The sequence below is a fragment of the Orbicella franksi genome, chromosome 12 (assembly GCF_964199315.1).
Source record: "Orbicella franksi chromosome 12, jaOrbFran1.1, whole genome shotgun sequence".
NCBI lineage: Eukaryota > Metazoa > Cnidaria > Anthozoa > Scleractinia > Merulinidae > Orbicella > Orbicella franksi.
The window spans coordinates 5921296-5940947 of record NC_138156.1 but is presented as its reverse complement, the minus strand read 5'-3'; the positions used below and the strand labels follow the sequence as shown (position 1 = coordinate 5940947).

The 19652-nt window shown below is 38.3% G+C and overlaps 1 protein-coding gene across 8 annotated transcripts in view; it reads left to right on the top strand.

Moving 5' to 3' along the window:
* Nucleotides 1–30: 30 nt before the first annotated feature.
* The window catches only part of LOC145462716 (uncharacterized), a 36397-nt gene continuing 16775 nt past the window's right edge, over nt 31–19652 (top strand). The window contains exon 1 of one of the 8 annotated variants that reach the window (XM_081446307.1): nt 31–56. The gene's annotated coding sequence lies outside the window, so the exon portion shown is untranslated. Of the gene's footprint in view, nt 57–4259; nt 4487–6114; nt 7188–7264; nt 12066–13640; nt 14473–17489; nt 18505–18581; nt 19025–19652 lie in introns of those variants that run through there. The other 7 variants (XM_081446300.1, XM_081446305.1, XM_081446303.1 and 4 more) reach the window with 7 other exon arrangements.

Genomic DNA, 19652 nt, shown 5'->3' with positions numbered 1-19652 from the left:
CCATAAAATCGGCCTAGCGCATCACGACAACCAAGGCAACACACAACTGAAACTAGGTAGGTTTATCTTTCTTCATACGCGTACTCCTTCACATTTTTTAGGCATAAGAACATAACCATTTTTCCCATATTCGACTGTTGTATAACCTGAGGACTACTGTATGTACAGGAGACCTCATTTGCGAGATTGGGCCGTCCGTAAGACAAGATAATACAATGGACAGGGCGAGCACTTTGCCTCTGAACTTATCTGAAACTGAAATGGTCTTGAAATAAGGTCTCAGTGGGATTAGCTGGCCAAATTATAGGACAAACTGGAATATTCAAATATGGGCGAAATTTTATTCGTTTATAAAAAATTACAGTCAAATTTACGCTTCGTATTATAAACGTCATTGCGAAAAATTAATCATCAACCGTCAAATGAACTAAGATTTAACCGTCAAAACGGCTAATTTTTAACCGTCAAAGGGACGCCCCATTGAGACCCTCTTGAAACCAGTAAATTTGAATTCAATGAAAGGCATAGCAAGAGTTCCAAGCGAAAGTAATGAGCCACATAATTTCAATGAGGATGCTATTTTACCACCAGAGTCTCCTAACAACGAAGAGGGAGAGAGCTTTAGTGCGAGTGACAGGCAATGACTCTTCAGGCGGGGTTTAACCTAACTTCTGTAAAAAAAAAAAATGCGCAGTTTTGTTTTTATCGGAACTTGAGTCTTGCGCATGGGGTATTAAAGTGTTATTTTGAGAATTTCTGTTAACGTCAGTTCAAGCTCGTTTTCTCGAAACGATTTTTTATTTTTACCTTTGAGAAAAGATATTTTGAGAAGGATTTGCCCAATACAATTGAGCTGAAATTTTCAGGATTTGCATTTTGTTGTCAGTTCTGAATACAAGTTTTGTGTTTTTCGCAGAGAAAGTTTCCATCAGTGCATTTTGTCGAAGTTATGTATTGAAACGTATGTTGGATTTTCTGTATCAGATTTAACTGGTCACCATTTCGTGTGTTTTAAACTTCTCAAAAATCTCTGCTATTTATCTTCTTTTAAAATATGTAAAAATTATTCATTTTGATCAGTTCTTGTATGAGTTATCTTTTCTCAAGTAAGTCCTGGCATTTCCCTGCAAGTGGCAGATTTAATCAGCCCGTGTCAGGTTACAATAGTTCTAAGGGCACAAAAATTTTTTTTTTTCACAAACTTTAGTCTTTAAACTTTCTAAAAATGTATACTTTGCCATGGTTTGGAATTAAATCTTAAGGAGAGGTGGACAGCTTCTCTTGAAACTACATTGAGAATGATCCGTACGACCAGGCTCGGAAGAATACCGACTCTTACAACTCAGATAACAGTTTTCCTGCGGGCAGGAATGACAGGAATATTAATGCAAAGTGGCAGGAATTTGTAACCTGACTAATCACTTTAACTGCACTACTTGCACGTTTTAGTACACTCAATACAATGCGATGCAATGCAATGCAATACAATACAACACATGTTTATTGTGTCATACACTTAGCTCTTCAGGTGTCACATTACATAATGAAATGACCGTCACCAGCTAATTTACAGGTATTCCACATGAATTAAAATTAAATTTAAACGTAAATACTATAACCGTCATATGAATAAAAACTTTCAAAATTTTATAAAATCTTGAAAAGTTTAAGTCAGGATCATAAAATACAATCTAACATAATTGCACGTTATGCTAAGAAGTAAAAACGATAATCACATGTACAATCAATAATATAACAATAAGTCAAAAGTTAGGTTAAAAGGCCCAAAAGGTCAATTGTCTTTATACTGTGTTTGAAGGCCTTAAAAGTTCTGATAGTTCTGTGTGACTCTGGTAGCAGATTCCACAGCTTTGGCGCCAGGTAACGCCACGATTTCAGTCCGTGGGTTGTACATGTGGTGTTGATCTTAGACAGTTAACGCCACGTAACGCCAGGTAACGCCACGATTTCAGTCCGTGGGTTGTGGTGTTGATCTTAGACAGTTTTAGAATGTCGGTTCCCCACAGATCGTATTTAGTGTTTCTAAATTCTAATACTTTTTTTATGCTTTTAGGAGCATGATCGTTAGTTATAGCTTTAAAACCGTAACAACCACTTTTGCGAGTCTTTGAGTAGTTAGTCTAGAAGGATCCTGTTTTCTTCAAAACTTATTGCAAATCCCTTGCCCCCGTCCACCCTCTTTACTTTAAGAAAAAAAAAAAATTTTCGGGAACTCAAGTGTACGTCGATAAGCTGAAGGCGTTCTTGCAGTTAACTGGCTATGAGCTCCCTTCTGACCTACAGTTGAGTATGTCTTTCTGGCTAATGCAGGCAAAATAAAGGAAAAAAGACCGTGCCTTGGAATGTACTTCAAACGAACCTATCAAATCGCAGATAACGGCAACCTCGGTCCCAGGGTCTTCTCTCTACCTCGAGAACAGAGAGGACCCTGGGAACGAGGTTGAGAGAACGGATGTAAGTGACGTCACTGGTGGTTTCAGAGAAGTTCGAACTTGAGGAGTGGCAAATTGTCCCTCAAAAACCATGGGTCTCGCAAAATTTTGCTTGAATTTCACGAGTCTCGCAGTCTAGTTTTATAAGCGGTTACGTGCGTCTCCCAGTCTCGATTTTTTCACAAAGCTCTCTCGGAGTCTCTTTTTTTTGCGATTTGTTTGTTTGTTTGCGTTTATAAATAACGTCTGAACGTCTTAGAATCTGAACGTCTCGAGTCCGCAGATGCTTCGGGCTCGCAAAGAAAAACGCTAGCCTTGCCTTCTCGCAAAGTCTCGCATTTACCATTCACCACCCCTAATTTGAAAAACACAGGGCCAGGTTGTTCAAAGCCCGATTAAGCTAACCCAGGATTAGCGAGAATTTTGATTTCACTTTTGTACATTTTCGGTGAGGTTTTCTGTTTATGTTGTTTGTCCTTCAATTTTGAGCTTGAGTAACCGCAGACTACACAAAACATAAGCATTATTGTAAAAGAAAAATTGTTACTTCGGTGAACTTTTAATCCTGGATTAGTGTTAATCGACTTTCGAGCAACCCGGCCCTGGAGACACAGATGCCATCTTCAGCAACCTGCTGAAAGGGAAGAAGCTCTTGAAGATGCGGAAGTTCTCCAGTGTCGGCAAAACAAGAACAGGATGGTTTACATTCCATTTTCATGGAGGTTACAAACTTGAGGCCTTATTTGCGGGGTTTAGGAATACTGGGTATTTAGGTAAAAAATTAATGGGAGTCATAATATTCAGGGGAAAAATTGATGGGATAAGGGATGTTTTGAATAGATATGCCGGGTTATCGGGAAGAAAAAGTGTCGTTTTGAAATTTTGAGTTAAAGCGATAAGGCATCCCCAATGAGGTTAAAGACAATCATTTTAACGGGATAAGGGAAACTCAGACAACTCCACCGCCCCCTCAACCCCCTTCACAGGGGGGCCTCATGATCATACTTGGCTTATACCCAAAATTTTTTCCGGTTATCGGTCTCTCGAAGGTTACTGTTCTAGTTTCTGTCTACTTATGTCTCAGCCGTTTCACATTTACTTTCTTCAAAAATGCATTTACTTTAATGTGTTTTCTTCTCTGGAAAAATGTTTACATTCATTTAATTTAATTTAGTTTGATAACAAAATATAACATCAATCAAAGTGATTCATCAAGACTAAATTCTCGGAAGTTATAAGACATGTAACGCTGTAGGTGATATTTCTAGCACAAGTCATAATTTCACTACAACCTCATCGAATAAAAAAACCAACTATAAATCAACTCAATGATATAAAAAATAACCTTTTCCGTCAAAGTAGAAACACACCCAAGACTTCATTCATGATTTAAAACTAAACTACTGATAGTTTATTTATTATTTAGGAAGTAAAACCATTCTCCAGTTTTAATAAATCTCGGCCTACAATGTTGTCATTCTCGGGAGACCAACTTCATTTATCATTTACCATTCATGCCAAAATTTATTGAAAAAAATCAGTGATGTGTATCCCAATATCTGCTAAAAAAGAGCACTTGACAAACTATATTAAGCCAGTGTTGAAGGGGATCCAGCCAATCTGTATGCTTGGTGAAATTATCGTGTGAAGAGACTTATTACAATTTGCGTCACCACGTTATTACAAATTGCGTAGACTGACGTTTATTACAAAATGCTGCAGCTCTTATTACAAAATGCGTCGTTTGCATTTAATACAATTATGTTTTAATACAATTGTGTTATCTCATTTCTGGCATCTGTGGTAACACCCACACCCACGAAGTCATGATCATTAAAACCCAAAATCAGGGTATTTCAGTCGCAGTTTCCAATAAAAGCAGCGGCATATGGGCAAATTCGTGCAAGGTATCCTGAGCCAAGCAGGATTGAAAGAGATTGATTGTGCCGGAGAACCTACGGCTAGAGGAGGAAGGTTTTGTTCAAGGTCTTAGCCAAGTTCAGTCTACTATTGGCAAAATAATTTCCTGAAAGGTAAGATGTCTTCATTCGTCGAGAGCTGTTACCGAAATGCCGAGTCTCACTCGGTTTTTAAGTTCCTTTTTTTTTTCTCGATATATTATTTCATTTAGTTGTCTCCGTACGCGTACGTGCCTCGAATATTTGATTTGGAATTTCCTACTTCGCTTTCGCCATATATAGGTCATAGGTTTAGAGATTTTCAAAGAATGATAATATTTGTCTGTGCAATTTATGTAAAGAGGATTCTGTGGTGGCGCCGGTGGGATAACAAATCGAATCAAAGGTATTTGTTATGTTTGTCGTGCATTCCTTCCTTTTAGAGACTTAGAAGGGCAATACCATGCCGGAATGACTCAGATAGGCGGAAAAGCCGGTCTAAGACCAAAAGACATATTTACGGTAATGAAAAACCGACAAAGAATAGTATAGCTGTGATAAATTCTAGAATTCTTTTGACAAAAACGTTTGCTAATGTAGCGCTTTGGACGACCAAAGGTTTTTTACCGGCACGATCCATAACCGGCCTTCATGCATAACCGAAAAACAAAAACATTTTGTTGAGATCATTCACAACTCCCAAACACCTTATGAACTTCTTCTTTTTTTTTCCTTTTTTTTTTTCTTTTTTTAAAATTTTTGTCACGAACAAAGAGCTTATTGGTGACATTATCTACTATCTGTCTTCAAAGTAGGAAGAAAAACCAGGTAAATGGTCAGAGATGTCCGCAAAGTTCACACCATCTGGAGCTTCTAGAAGTCCTTTAGACACTGCCTGTCAGCTATTTCAGAACGTTTGAGATTCCGGACATTTTAGAACGGTACAGCCCTGTCTCGGTGGGTACCAAACTTAAAGTTTTACGAGAGTAAATCAAGAACTACGAGACGCATTTTTTCTCTCCAAGCTAATCTAGGGCTTTAAATTTTAAGATATTCCAGACTTTTGATGACGCTTTAACCAAACTGACATCTTCAATCTTAGAAGATCTAGAACTTTTAAAATAGACATTTTTTTTTCTGTATAGGGATGAGCACACGGTCTATGCATACAGGATTTGTGTGGGTTGTTGAGGCGTCAGGGGCATAAAGGAATATTAGAATCGTTCTGTTTTTCACCTAACATGACAGAGGAATATAAATGAGCACTTCCACGAGTCGAAAAGATGCTGGAACAACAAATACTCTGATAATTGGGAGAATGGAATACTGTGTCGGGTGTTGAGGGAAGCAATTTTCAATTATTCATTACACCTTTTTTTTATAAGAATGTAAGAAACACAAGGCTGAAAGTTTCGAAACTTTAAGAATATTTTAAGAATGAATCCGAGGTTGAGATTTTGAAAAGAGTATAGTTTTGTGTGTTTAAAATTTGTAAATACAATACAATTATATGTTTTTAACTAAACGGTATGAAATTTTTGCTTTCTGTAAACGGCAAATTAGCCAAAAAGCAACAAAAAACAGCCATAGCCGTATGTGTGATGCTAGTAACATATGCGTCTTATGAGGCTGGCTCCAAAATTGCTTTAACAACATGCATCCAGACACCAAATACATTCGAAAACAGGTATGTCATACGCTATCATCTCAGAATGTTAAGAGTATTTTCAGCCTCAAATCGGCAGAAAAATAACAATATTGAGCCTCGGCCGGAAAAACAAAATTCTTATACAGAAAGAGTGTATTATATCTTCACCTTGTTAATGTCGATATTATTCCTTCACTTTTTTTTTAGCAAGTATTCATTATTGTTTGGTTTAGAAAGTGATACTTTCAATATATCCCCTGATCATGACAGTATACTGAAAGCCAATATTCAGCATTTGTTATATATCTCAAAATTAACTCCCAAAATAGTCATTTACCAACGACTGCGCTTTAAGACCTCCAGCGTCTCTTCCAAAATAGGCCATTGTTGTTGACAGAGTTTAGCGGCAATAATAAAAAATCCAAAGCAATCAAAGTCAGATAATCACTTACACTGTAGATATTGGTAATGGTGCAATACAATAAGCACGTCGTGTCTCGTAACAAACCACATAAATCAAGCTAGCTAACTAAACATGATAAAAGCCTGGAATCACTTATTTATTCAGTGTAAACCACGCGAAATCTGCTCACAGATTTATATCTAGACCGAAAATATAAATGAGAATCCAGTATTGATATATTGCTGCCCACGTCCATTTTTTTATATATTGCTTCCCTTGTAATATTTTTAAGCTCAATGGATCTAAACAATAGCGGTTAACAACGTATATCTAAAGGAAGTCTTTTTTTCTTCTTTAAGGTAAAGTATAGTCGAGTTCAAAATAGAACGTTAGGCCCAAGATTTTGCGGCCCAACCACGCGCCGATGTAGTGAGTTTTTACTATTATTAGAAACTACCCACAGTCTGATGATACAAGCATGGCGTGGCCTTTGAAGGGAGGTTGATTTGTCAGACGAAGAATTAAAGAGTTACAACAACAAATATTGGGTCAATATTTGAAACCAAAGTTAACGTTTGTCGGCGGGACGCGTTTGTTTTTATTTTACTCTATGCTGAACGCTACCGACTGTGTGTCTACAGAGAAATCCAGATTCCGCCCACTATAACGCAAAAATATAAATACTGAAAGTTGTTAAGTTGAGAATCAAATTTGTTCAGACAACTCACTAGCTCAAGCAAGCTAAGCAAAGTACTGGTTACCTGATTTTTCAAGGCGAAGTCAAGGTATGTTGTACACATACGCTAATGTGAAAAATTTGTCTTGTCAAATACAAAATCGAAAAGGGAGTGTTATGGAGGAGTTAAACGGGAAGCTAAGTCACCGTTTGCGCTTCTTGAAAAGTTTAGTCTAGATTTTTCAAGTTCGTCGTTTCTGAATCCGTGTTAATCTTCTCCATCCTTAATTATAACCATCCTTGTACCTTTATAGTTTGTTATTATCTCTTTGGTGTTTTTCCATCTTGGTAAACTATGCTATTTCAGGATTCTTTCAACTTAAAGGTAATTCTATACGGGGCCAAAATAACTCAAAACACCTTGTTGACTGAGCCCCTTTAATCTGTGGGATTTCTTCTTCTATGGCGCGTAACCTCCGGCGAGATAGGAATTCATTTCTGTATTAAATGCGGTCTTGTAAAATAACTTTCAGTGTTCAGGATACCGTATATTTTTCGTATATTTAGGTTTTAAGCGCAAAACGTGAGTCAGTTACTAGAAACAGAGTATGGTTTCGCCGAGTAATTTCTCCGATTTTATCAGAAAGACATAAAAGGTCTCTACAGATTTTGATCTTTCGATAAGTGATCTCTTTGGTTATCAAATATACTAGTCGTGAAAGACTTTTTAATGACTCGCTTTTGTGCCGGCTGGCCCTAAATTTATATTGTTTTTAAAGGAAATGCCATAAAACGCGATGGTCCATGCAAAGATTAAATACGGCTGTCACCGAGCAAGAAAAAAAATAGGTCCGCACTGCGTACTTGTGTGGGCTTAGCGTCCTTTTTGTTTTTTTGAATTTTTACAGGTTAGGGGAAATTAAACTCGGCTGCTTATTGGAAACGGGCTTCTTTATCGGTATAGGGTACTTTTCCTTCCCCTTCTTCCCCGCCTTTTTTTTCCTACCCGATCTCTACCCCTTCCCCGTTTACGCCTGCAATGTAGACTATATTTGTTAGCGTGTTTAGACAATAGGTAGTCTGCTTACGCGAGTCCGTTTGCGCCGCTATTACGTCACTCTACCGATAGAGTTGTCACAGTGTTGCGTGTTTTCTGACGAGAAATATGTTCAGTTGTGAAATTACTTAAGAGGAAGGGAGCCTTTTTACATCAATGAAGGTCTTTGGTTTATTATAAGCGAAATAAAAATATCGTGCTACAATAGTCCCTGGGTGCCGATTTTATCCGAGTAGTTCTAAACATAATATGTGGTAAATATTAATGTGCTAGAAATTAGAAGAAAGGGTAAGCCCACAAGGCTTATTTATTACCTGCTTTAACCATGAGAGCGTCAAATAAGAGTGAGGGGATATTCATGGACTAAATTTGCAGGAGAAGGGGTCGGCAGCAGAAAGGCCGAGTCTTACAAAGATACGTATTTGACCTGGAAATTATCAGACAATATTGTTAAAGTTTTGTGTTTTGGATTTTCACGGTAGGGTTTTGAGTTAGATGATGTGGGCTGTCTCTGTCTTCCTCTTTGTGTTGCGCTGAAGTTGATAAGATCTTGTAAAGAAAACCAGATGCTGAAAGCACGAACCTAAGAGGCATGAACTCCACTCCACATTTTTTCTGGCATCCTTTTTAAAATAGTCCTTATGGCGGCAATTGAAAAAGACTTCTTCCTCAGTCCAGAACGATATTAATGTTTCAGTCTCCTCTTAATTCACGAAAAGTTGTCTTCGATTTTAATTGTTCAAATTCTTCCAATCCCCCAGGTGTTAACGCGCGAATCTAAAACGTCACAACCGTGTTCACATACTCTCATTTAAACACTCCTATCGACCAATGAGAACGCGCGTAGTATCTCAGTTATTTTATTAAGTATAATCTCAAGTAGTTTAAAGCCCGGGTCAAAGGCTTTTACTGGTGAGAAGAATTTATTGGTTATATTTCTGAAGGTATAAATGGCAATGAAACCAAATTTAGCACACAGGTAGGTTTTAACGTCCTGAACCGCTTAAAGTAGAAGTGGTGTTCTGACAGGTCACGTGACGTTTAGCGAAAAATAGCCATTATTTGAGGAATTGGTGGTGGTTTTTAGTCATATCATCAAAAAAAAAACCAAAACAAAACAAAAAAACAACGCGTTTTAGATGAGGGTCATCAAATTCGACTTTAAGGTATAGGGGTAGGTTGATTGACAGTGTTTTGAAATCGCGCTCTTACGCTGGCGCTTTGCAAGAAAACCCCATCAACCTATACATTTTCTGAAAGCTTAATAGTTATAGAATACAGTTAAAATTTCTAAAAAGGTATTGTCGCGGCGATATTAAAAGAAATACCCCAAAACACTGCTTCACTTTAAACTGATTCGCTTTTGCGCGTGAATTATCGGAGCGGCGCGATTAACATCGGAAATGTTTTCTCACACATCGCTCTTAAAAAGGGTGTCGGCGATTTTCCAGATGTGGTTTGGTTTTTTTTTTTTTTTCTACACTTTCCTAAAGTTTGATATTTTCAAATTCGACTTTAACATTTTAAACATTTATTTTACTGTATCATAGTCTATTGATGAAATTTTCAATTTTTATTGTATGAATATGTTATGGCTTTTAATATCATAATTTTCTCGCATCTTTATTCGATCGTTAAACGCGCGGATAGAATCACGAATGAACTGAGAGCCAATGCAATACAAGATACTTGACAGGGTAGGCGGTGGGGACCGAGAAAAAAAGAGGGGCCTCTGATTATTCTTCGCTTGGCTCGCTTCGTTCGCCTCCTAGCCCCCGGCCACCCTCGCGTGCTTCAAGCTCGCGTCACTCGATTTCCTTTCGCGTGCGTTGAAAAATAGAGAGGCTTCAGAAGAGGTCGGTTTGCACTTAAGAATACTGCACAGGAATACAATATAAACATAGCAATATAAAACGCAAACAGATCAACGTCAAATATACGGCTTTCGAATGAAATTTCATTACAAGTAGATTCATTTTCAAGTGCCAGGGTCCGATTTTACGGTATTCCTGTTCAGTTTTTTCGACATTTGCATAACTTTTGGAAACCACCTTTAATTTTACCCTACATATCAAATACTGCAAGCTAGAAAAGCGAGTTATAATGGAGAAACGTAAACAGTAAAGAGACTGAAAACTGTATAAAGCAAATATCGGTGTTCTAAATGGATTCGTGCTCTCTTGTTACAGACAGTGTAAATAGTTCACAAGTTGTAAATCGTAAATAATATTCTGACAAAAGGTCTAATATTTAGCGCATGTTTCGAGCCTAGCACTATACAAAAGCACAATTTCATTTATAATTTATAACGTAGAAACTGTGTATACCTCAGTGATCTTATCTCCCAACTGTTGATTGGGTGAGCGCGTTCATACCGAGAAACACTCTTGACTGAAACAAACCCTACTTAATTCTCGCAGATGGAATAGAAACGTGTATATATCGCAGGGATCTCCTCTTCAAAATTGTTTCTTGGACGTACGCGGACATACCGAAAAGAGTGTGCAGAAGTGGTGAAATATTTTGGGAAAAGAAAATCTAACAGCATTTTTTTCACGCAAACAACACTTGTTTCCGGCGGCCGCGCGCAAAAAGGGAAATTTTTGAAGGAAATAAATTTTCAAACTTGCGACAGAAAATGTCAGATAGAGACAGGTTGTTTTATACAATCATGATGCTTTATGTCACTCACGCGTAACATTATGAGAAGCTCTTACGTACTTCACTACAATTACTTCATTTAGCCAAAATAAAGGCAATTAGGCGCTAGGCATTGCCAAGTGTGGGAGGTTAGCACAATTTTCCTTGTAGACGCACTCTAAAACTAAAGGTGGATTCCTCAGTCCGTGTACATCACCATAAAAGACAGCTAAGTAAGTAGAATCTGTAATCGTAGAGACGCGAACATTTGGGCAAACATCAACACAGCCACTAGAAAAAGATATGTTCATTTTTTTTCCCTGTGCTTCGTTGCGCTTTAATACACGCCACGTCGACGTGTCGCTTGTCAAGCTAAACCGAAATACCGTAACGCCGGTAGACGCAAGCGATGCTTTTCGATTCCGCCGCTGGTAGTTGAAAGCCTGTTTACCGTACAACGCAAGCAGTTGGCTACGTGCTAACAATCTCACCTTCTAACGCTCCTAACGATCACACCATCTAACGCTCGTAACGATAAATCATATTTACAGCTCAGTACGTTTCCTTTTCAGAACGTATTTCCATCATGTAGTATATGGTGTAGTCAATGTAACAAAGGCAATATCAGATTCTTGGAAGACAATTAGCACGTAGCTAAGGATATTTTTTTTCTTACCTAACGTATACCTGTTCTTTTACACAAAAAACGTAATAATTTTAAATCTGATTAGTGGAGTTTAGGCTCGTCAGATCCAGCCATCGCTTTTTATTTTCCAAATAAAAGAAATCTTTCTGGTGCTTTCATCGGTTTAGGTTTGTTTTCTCAGGGCGTACAGAACTTTCCACACACTGTCTCCAAAGTTCCTTTGATAAGACTAAGACAATTTACCAAGTCATTTAATTAGAAGTGATTTGTAATCTTCCGTGTTAAACCGATATCGAGTACTACCCAAAGGTGCCAAAAACCACCGAACCCTTTCAAATGGATCCCATTTTAAAATTCTATCTGATTATGTAGAATCAGGCTCGAAAGCTATTTTCACGATTTTAGATTCTCATCAGCCGTCTTGAACGGAAATGTAAATTGTTTTGAAAGCTCGTCAGTGTTGACAAGGTGTTAAAAGAGCTTTCAGAATGTTTATTTACGTTTATTACGTCGCCTCGGGCAATACCAACCAGGAAAATAAAACGTGTTTGCTAAAATTAACTACAGAAATCAAAGAGGGGCAGTGAAACTTAGCTCTGTCCGGTGTCGAAGCCAAACTGTGTTAGGTACTCGGCCATAGTACGGTAAGATTAACTGTTACTGGCTAGAACTGAAATATGTGATACGTGTTCCGTGTAGTCAGATATTGAATATATACAGCTGACCTCATAATTTTTCGGAGAGGAGCTTATCTAGATAGACGTGTGAAGGCATTTATGCAAAATCGTACTTTTAAGTCGATCTGGTTTGTCGTTATTCGATTCCATAATCTGACGGAATCAAATATTTTTATCACTATAGATTCTTCCGAAGTGTTCGCAACGACAACGATTTCGTTTTGTCGGTAAGGCCCGGTTTAAACGTCGCATTTTACATGCGCCGAATCAAATGCTAATTTTAGTCGAATCGAATCAATAAGTTCGGCTGATTTGATTTAAACGTCGCACTTTTTTGCCGAATAAAATTGCTGAGCGCGAGCGACGTGTTCATTCCCAGCTGACTCCACTTCAAGTTTCCCACCAATGCGGCTGACAATGATAAGGGGCATATTTTGCGTTAAGATCATTCATCCCTTTCAAACACCATTCGAGCAAACAGAATGGGGCGATTTATAATACAGATGGCAGTGTATTACCTCTTAAACTCTGGTTTTCGTTTCACTCTCCTGACCAAATTCAAGTTCATAGACTTCGTTCTCCATCTTCGCGGAAATCTGTCAGGGCTCGCAAAAAGAGACTCGCGGCTCGCGGCTCGAGGCTCGGGCTCGCAGGCTCGCAAAATAGCCTCCCCCTTGCCGAAATGATGAAGACAGTTTTAGACAATGCTTTGCTTTGTTGTTGTTTTCACTGGAATGGAACCCGGAAAGTCCATCAGTTCAGTTGGCTTTTGTTATAAATACCTTCTGCTTACTCCTGGGTCACAAAGGCACGATATAAGCAGAACTTAACATTTGGTCCCCATAGATTCACAATTTCTAAAACTCTGTTACGCTCTTTTCCTTTTTCCTTAAGAATACTGTTTGTCCGGTCTAGGCTGAATATTCTTATTTTTCTGCCTGTCTTGTGAATATTCTTAGATTAGATATAAAGAAGACAAAAAGGATTTTGCCGATAAAACGTCATATTATCTGTCCTATTACGACTTTGATGGCATTGACGTAATGTTGGAGCCAGCCTGCAGACAATGAAGCTTGATATGACACACATAACTTCTTGCAGAAATGTTATTAACGTCGAACATACGACTAGTGCTGAGTTTGTTGTTTCCGTTTAAAGAAAGGAAGAATTTTACACGGTTTAATTAAAAACATGTAATTTTATTGTATTTACAACTTTTTATCACGTAAGATTATATTCTTTTCAAAATCCCAGCCTCTTGTTTATCATTACAAATTTCAGCTTCGATATTCTTCCAAAATATATCCTTACAGAACAGACATTTAGGTGTGCTTCGAAATTATGTAGTTTGTCATCATTTGTGATAGTTAACAAACTGACGTCATTTTTTGACAATGATATGACGAAATTCATCATCAATAAGAGGACAGACGGATAAAAAAACTGACGTCAATTTGTTTTTTTCGATAATAAGACTCCAGAATGGCCAAATGCCGGGAATAAATGGGGGGGGGGGGGGGGGAGGGGAGGGGAGGACGCCATAAACTTGCCGTAAGCAAAGATAAGTGAATTTTATTCAAAATGACGAGAACATTGTCAATAGCTTTTCTCGCTTTTTGATTGGCTACTTAAAAAAGTGCATAAAATCTCCTTGGTTAAAAAGTCGACAGTTTGACAGCTGACAGTTGAACTTGAACAGCTTGCATAAATTAAAATTTTATCCGTCTGTACTCTTATCGATGATAAAGATGAGCCAATCAGCGCGCGAAAAATGAGACAGTTATTGTGAAATATTTATTTGTCCATGGAGATCGTTTATGTGGGGCCGGTGTTTGTGTGGGCTTGTAAAAAAAGTGTAAATACCTTGGTCTGTTACGCAAACATCAGCACTTCAGGCCTCATATCAAGACACAAATTCTCCGCACAGCTGTCGGGTTCCGGCTCATTTGTAGTTGTATGATACAAGTCTTGAGAATTCGTTTAAAGATCACATGATCTCTTTCGACTGACTGTTCCTCTGTTCCACTAGTCCAGTGATCCACTTCTTTTGTTTTCCACAAAATTACTGTAGAGATTGAATTTAAAAATGGCTTTCACACATATTCAGTCATAAACAGATTGGCGTTCCTTATTCGGTAGCTTATTGATAACACGACACTTTTTTCACCTGATGTCATGTTTCATTGCAGTCAAAAGTCAGAAAATATTTTCACTTGACAAAACCTTCTCACTGAAACAAAATGTTTTTCTTTTCATGACACCTCTTACAAGCTGTGTTGACAAATACATTTTGCGTAGTCAAATGCGCAGGAGAGTCAAAACAACACCGTATCTACCTCTGAGGAAGTGAATATCGCCGAAAATCCTTTCAGTGGTGAGTTAGACAACATAGAATAATGTCGGGGGGAATTCTCTTTAGAGACGGGTTTTGGAAATTAAGGGTTGCACCAGAGCGAATTCAAATATTTCCAATTTTTGGCGAGGAAAAAGATTGGCAAAAATTTCGCAAGTTCCAAGTTTTGGCAGTGGACGCATCAGGCAAACATGTTTGAACCAAAACGTTACTGATTGAAATATGTCACAAGATCTATATTTCTCAATTAAGTATTTGATTAGATTTCATGCGAGAGTTTAACTCTAACCAGATTGTTCTCCACGCTACACGTTCTTGACTCTGCGCTCTCCAGCAACTCGTCCCATTTTCGGCCCATAATTGGACAAGCAGTTTTTGCTTTCGGCTCGCGTTTGTGTTGTTGCTTGCGCCACTTGCGATCGAAGGAGATTGTCTCGCTGAAGCCATCTCTTCAAATTACCGCCAGTAACCAGATCCAGGGTACGAGTCATAAGAATAAGAAAAACGCGGTTCATATTCCTCGTTTCCATTGAAATAACTGTGACTGAAAAGCATCAGATGGACCCGGAAAAAATGATTATGTCCCGCCATCTCACGCGGCAAACTGGTCGACCAAAGTTATTTTCTCGCCGTAATTTTATCCAGACGTGTTTAAAAAAATGACAGTTTAATGGTTAAAACAACAAAACTGTTTGCTTTGCCAAAACTTGGAAGCCTCCGAGACAGCACTTCGGCTAAAAATTTGCAAGTTTTTGAAACTGGGGGTTGCACTTTTTTTACGCTACTTGTTGACAGATTTGGTACTTAGAGAAACAAAATTGGTTCTAGTGCGATCCGGGCCTAAGTGAAAATCTCTTATACTCAGAAATAACAGTTCTACTTGGAAAATCTGCATTAAATCACCAAGTTTGGTCTAAAAATGAATTCATGGAAGTAAAGTAAAAGACAGAAATGGAGGAAGTCGTTGCCTGGTAATTGTCATCATTGACTACACTCTTAGCTTCCCAGCTTAGCTTCCTCATGATCCGTGATTTCCTTTTTGCTGCGAGCCCTCAGGAGTATGGCACACTACCTGAATCTTGATTTGGAGCATGCGTGTGTCAAGTGGTGTCACTGCTTTGCCTGAAGACTCAAACTTCTCTGTTGCTGGGCCAAGATCACGAACGATTTAGTGACACTATTTCACGTGGAAGACAATACTCTCTTATGAGTTTTTCAACGTTGTTATGTGCTCAGAAATTGTCTATCGAACACCAAACTGCTTTCATGGTAGACCTGAGATTCTTGCCGAAGGAGATCGACTTTTATCCATCCCTTACATAGATTGTTGAGAACGACGCAACAAATCCGCGGTTAAACTCAACGTTTGACTTTATTTTGACTAGGAAAAACCTCCATGGTGAATCCTCGACTTGCACGATCAAAAACCGCGTGGAACTACGTAAAAGGACTTGATATTTGATCCCTGTAACTCAGTCCTAAATAAGGTACATGTAACACAACGTCACGCTCTCCTGAACATAGATATTGCCTCTGAATCATGCTGAATTATCTGTCCACTGCGGCGCGTTGGTTTAGTGAGACCAAAGGGTACAAACAAAAGGTTCGCTTGTTTGGGCTGAATCACTGTTGAGTTGCCTTATCAGGCAGATTTGCTGTTTGAAGTTAGTTTTTGTTTTGGCTAAGAACTCATATTGGCGAGATAATCTAATCGGCGCGTGTCGCGGGTCGCGGGTAAATTGTCGCGGGTCCGAAAAATTGAACTTTTATTGTTTTCTAGTATGCAGTAAGATTCTAAAAAAGATAATAATAATAATATTTCCAGACAACGCCAACTCCACGCGCGTGGTTGTAGGAAGATTATCCCCGGCTTTGCCCCCTCTTATACTATGCAGGAAGACTGAAGCAGAGATTCTTGACACGGGTGATCAATGTAAAATAAGACTGAACGCTGCAACGAAATATAGACAACTTTATACAGCAACTCAGAACCAGTAGACTGGTATAGTATACAGCAAGATTCTGAAATAAAAATATATTTCCAGATAGCGCCAACTCCACGTGGTTGTGGAAATTGTCTCCGGCTTTGCTTTTTCTTTCACTGAAGGAGAGATTCTTGATTCAGGTGATCAACGTGAAATTGGACTGACCGACACCACGAAATATAGACAACTGTATACAGTTTAAAAAGACGAGGGAACAGAGTTCTAAAAATTGAATTCTTCGACACTGAAACGTATCAGTGGCATCTGTCGCAGAGTGACAGACTGAGGTATGTCCAGTACTGAAGGTACAAGGCAGGCACCGCGCAGGGGAAGGGGCAAGGAGGGCTTTTGCCCCCACTTTTCACGAGATTCAAATTATGTCATTCGCGATTTAGTCTCAGATATTCGTGGTGGTTTCTTTTTTTATCATATGACGAATACATAGATATCAGAAACAAGGAGCAATTAAAATAATTATTAAAATTATCATTACGTTTGTTAATTTTAGATTCATTTCCAGCCATTTCAGAGGACTTCAAATCAATTTTCGCATTTAACCCCCCGCTCAAATACCCACTGCGCGGAAAAGGGCGCATATAAACTGAAATTGTAAAATTTATTATCCGCTTATTTTCAAGCTATTGAAAATACGAAATATGTATTTTTTAAAATGTTTCTATGGTTATTGTTATTGTCATTGTTATTTCGGACCCGCGACAATTTTCTGGACCCGCGACAATTTACCCGCGACCCGCAACACGCGCCGATTATCTCCATATTCGCGCGTATGTATCTATTCATTAGATTCACTGCGTGAAATTATCGTTTTTGTTCAGTTGACGTGCAAACCCAAACCCTGTTATCATAATTGTATCCATTCAGTAGATTTTTTGTTTGAAATCATTGTTAGAGTTATTAAAATGCAATCGCTAAGAATTCATGCATTTGTGAACATTTAGTATGGTGTATATTCTGTTTGAAGTAACTGTTATTGTTGTTCAAAGATACATATCATGAAGAACGGGTATTTGTATCTATTCAATAGATTTCCAGTTCGAATTTATGGTTATTGAAGTGCAAATTGTAAAGATCTATCCACTAAATTTTCTGTTGTTATTGTTATGCTGTTATTCAGTTTAAAACTCGTATTATTGTATTCTGTATTAAGGCCCAGTATCTACTCGCAGCATTTCACTAAAAATTTGTAACCTCTAGTTCAGCTTAATATATCGTGAATATATATTATAACCACTAATGAAAGTTAACCATTTCCCTAACCAGAATTTGTTGTCAGGCAAGCCCGAGGGCTTTTCTTTTAGTTGCAAACCGCAAGCCGATATGAAAGATGATATAGCATTAAAAAGTCTGCCTTCAGGTCTTCCGAATCGGTGGGTTTTGTTTCCGCGAAACTTAGTGTCCACCCACGGCTTCTCCTGAAACTCTCAGAGAATAAACAAGACGGAGAATGGCCTTGTTTGAGTATTTTCGGTAGAAAATTGAGTTTTACAACGGATTGATAAATAAAGAAAGAGCGAGGGAACCTGGGGAACGTGTGCAAGCGAGTCCTGTAAAGAAGACGTTAGTTTTCTATGAATTTGGCTTACACCGCCTAGAGACGCCCACGGCCGCGTAACTTTGCCGCGACCTTAAGAAACAGAAGTTGACCTCAAACGCTGAAAAAAAATGTTTCAAATAAATACTGTACTGCCTTTGGGCTTACAAGCTTCTTAAATTTAGAAAATGTCTCAAAATTCAGAGTCCGAAAGGCCGTGTACAACATGAAAACGTAGAAGGCGGTTTATTAATAGAGCAATAAAGAGGACAGATATACATTGGACGGTTTTGCATACTCTAAGGGGACGTCAATTCTCCATTGACAACAAATTGTACGAGCTGACCGTGAAGTGATGAATGTGCATTGAAAGACGAAATGGCGCTTAGTTCATTTTGCGATGCATGTGTAGCCTTTTGAAAAGCGCAGCGGAATTAATAAAACGGTAGTGGTACCGTTAACAAGAGCGGAAAAAACAGCGGGTAATTTCTTGTGCTTCTTCACCTTCGTTTTTAGGTAAGTAGAAGCAATGTGTGCACTTTCTATTGCGTTTGAATTGATATTCAGCTACGAGCCGAAATCAAATAAACCCGGATTGGATTTCGCGTTTGGTGGCCTCGATTGTATTTTTATTATTATTATTATTATTATTATTTTGCTGTTCTTATCTCGTCATGAAACGGTTATAAACACTGCTCATATTGATCCTTTTACTGATCGGAAGGAACTGAAACGAAATTCAGGAAATGGTACTTTTTGCATTGTTTGGATATATTACTTCACTCGTAACACATTGCATCGTCATAAAGCTATCCTTTGTATACTTTTAAGCTCAACATCTTAGCGTGTTTCCACTGCATTAACGTTTCCAGGAAAATACAAAACCAGGGATTAGTCTTATGCAAACTAAATCGGATTGCGTCGAGCGGAGAAAATAAAATGAGAGAGTGAAACTGCGTTCTCGTCGACGATTTACTTCGGCGGAGCAAAGAAGTTCTTCGGCAGAACGATAATCGGGCGTTTTATTGCAAGTCAAGTAAGTGTATTCCAAGTGGTCTCTCGTTAAAAACAGGCGCATAAGTATTTGATCACTAGGACGTACTGTTTGACGATTGTATAAGAGTCCATGGGGGATTGCGCGATCAGTCATAAGATTTCAGTCCTCCGAGACCCTGCTGTCCATCTTGGTCTGTTTTCACAACGGGGTGTCATTTTCACATTGGTTTCCCTGGGCCGCTGAAGCCCCAGTTTTGGCGCCAAAGGATTTTTTGGAAAGATCTTCGGGGACTAGTATATCGATGTCTAAATGACCCGTTTTATTTAGCCTCGGTAAATTTCATTCTTGTCATAAAATTTTGGAAAATTAGACGAAGACCTAGCGAGCATCGCAGAGTCGAGAGTAAGTTTTTTAATATGTGCATATCTAGACGAATTGTCAGCGGATGAACATTTAACGGCTATATCCATTTTCAAAAATCTACGTAACGTGCTAAAACTGCTCGCGAGAATCAGTATCCAAGACGTGGTTGTTAAAATGATTTTTCGCAGTTTGGTCTTTTACCTGTTTTTAAATTTCTTTTGTATTATTCAAAATAAGGAAGTTGATTAATTTTCATTTAGCTAGCAGGAATTCTAAAAAATCGTGGTTACTATTAAAATACATT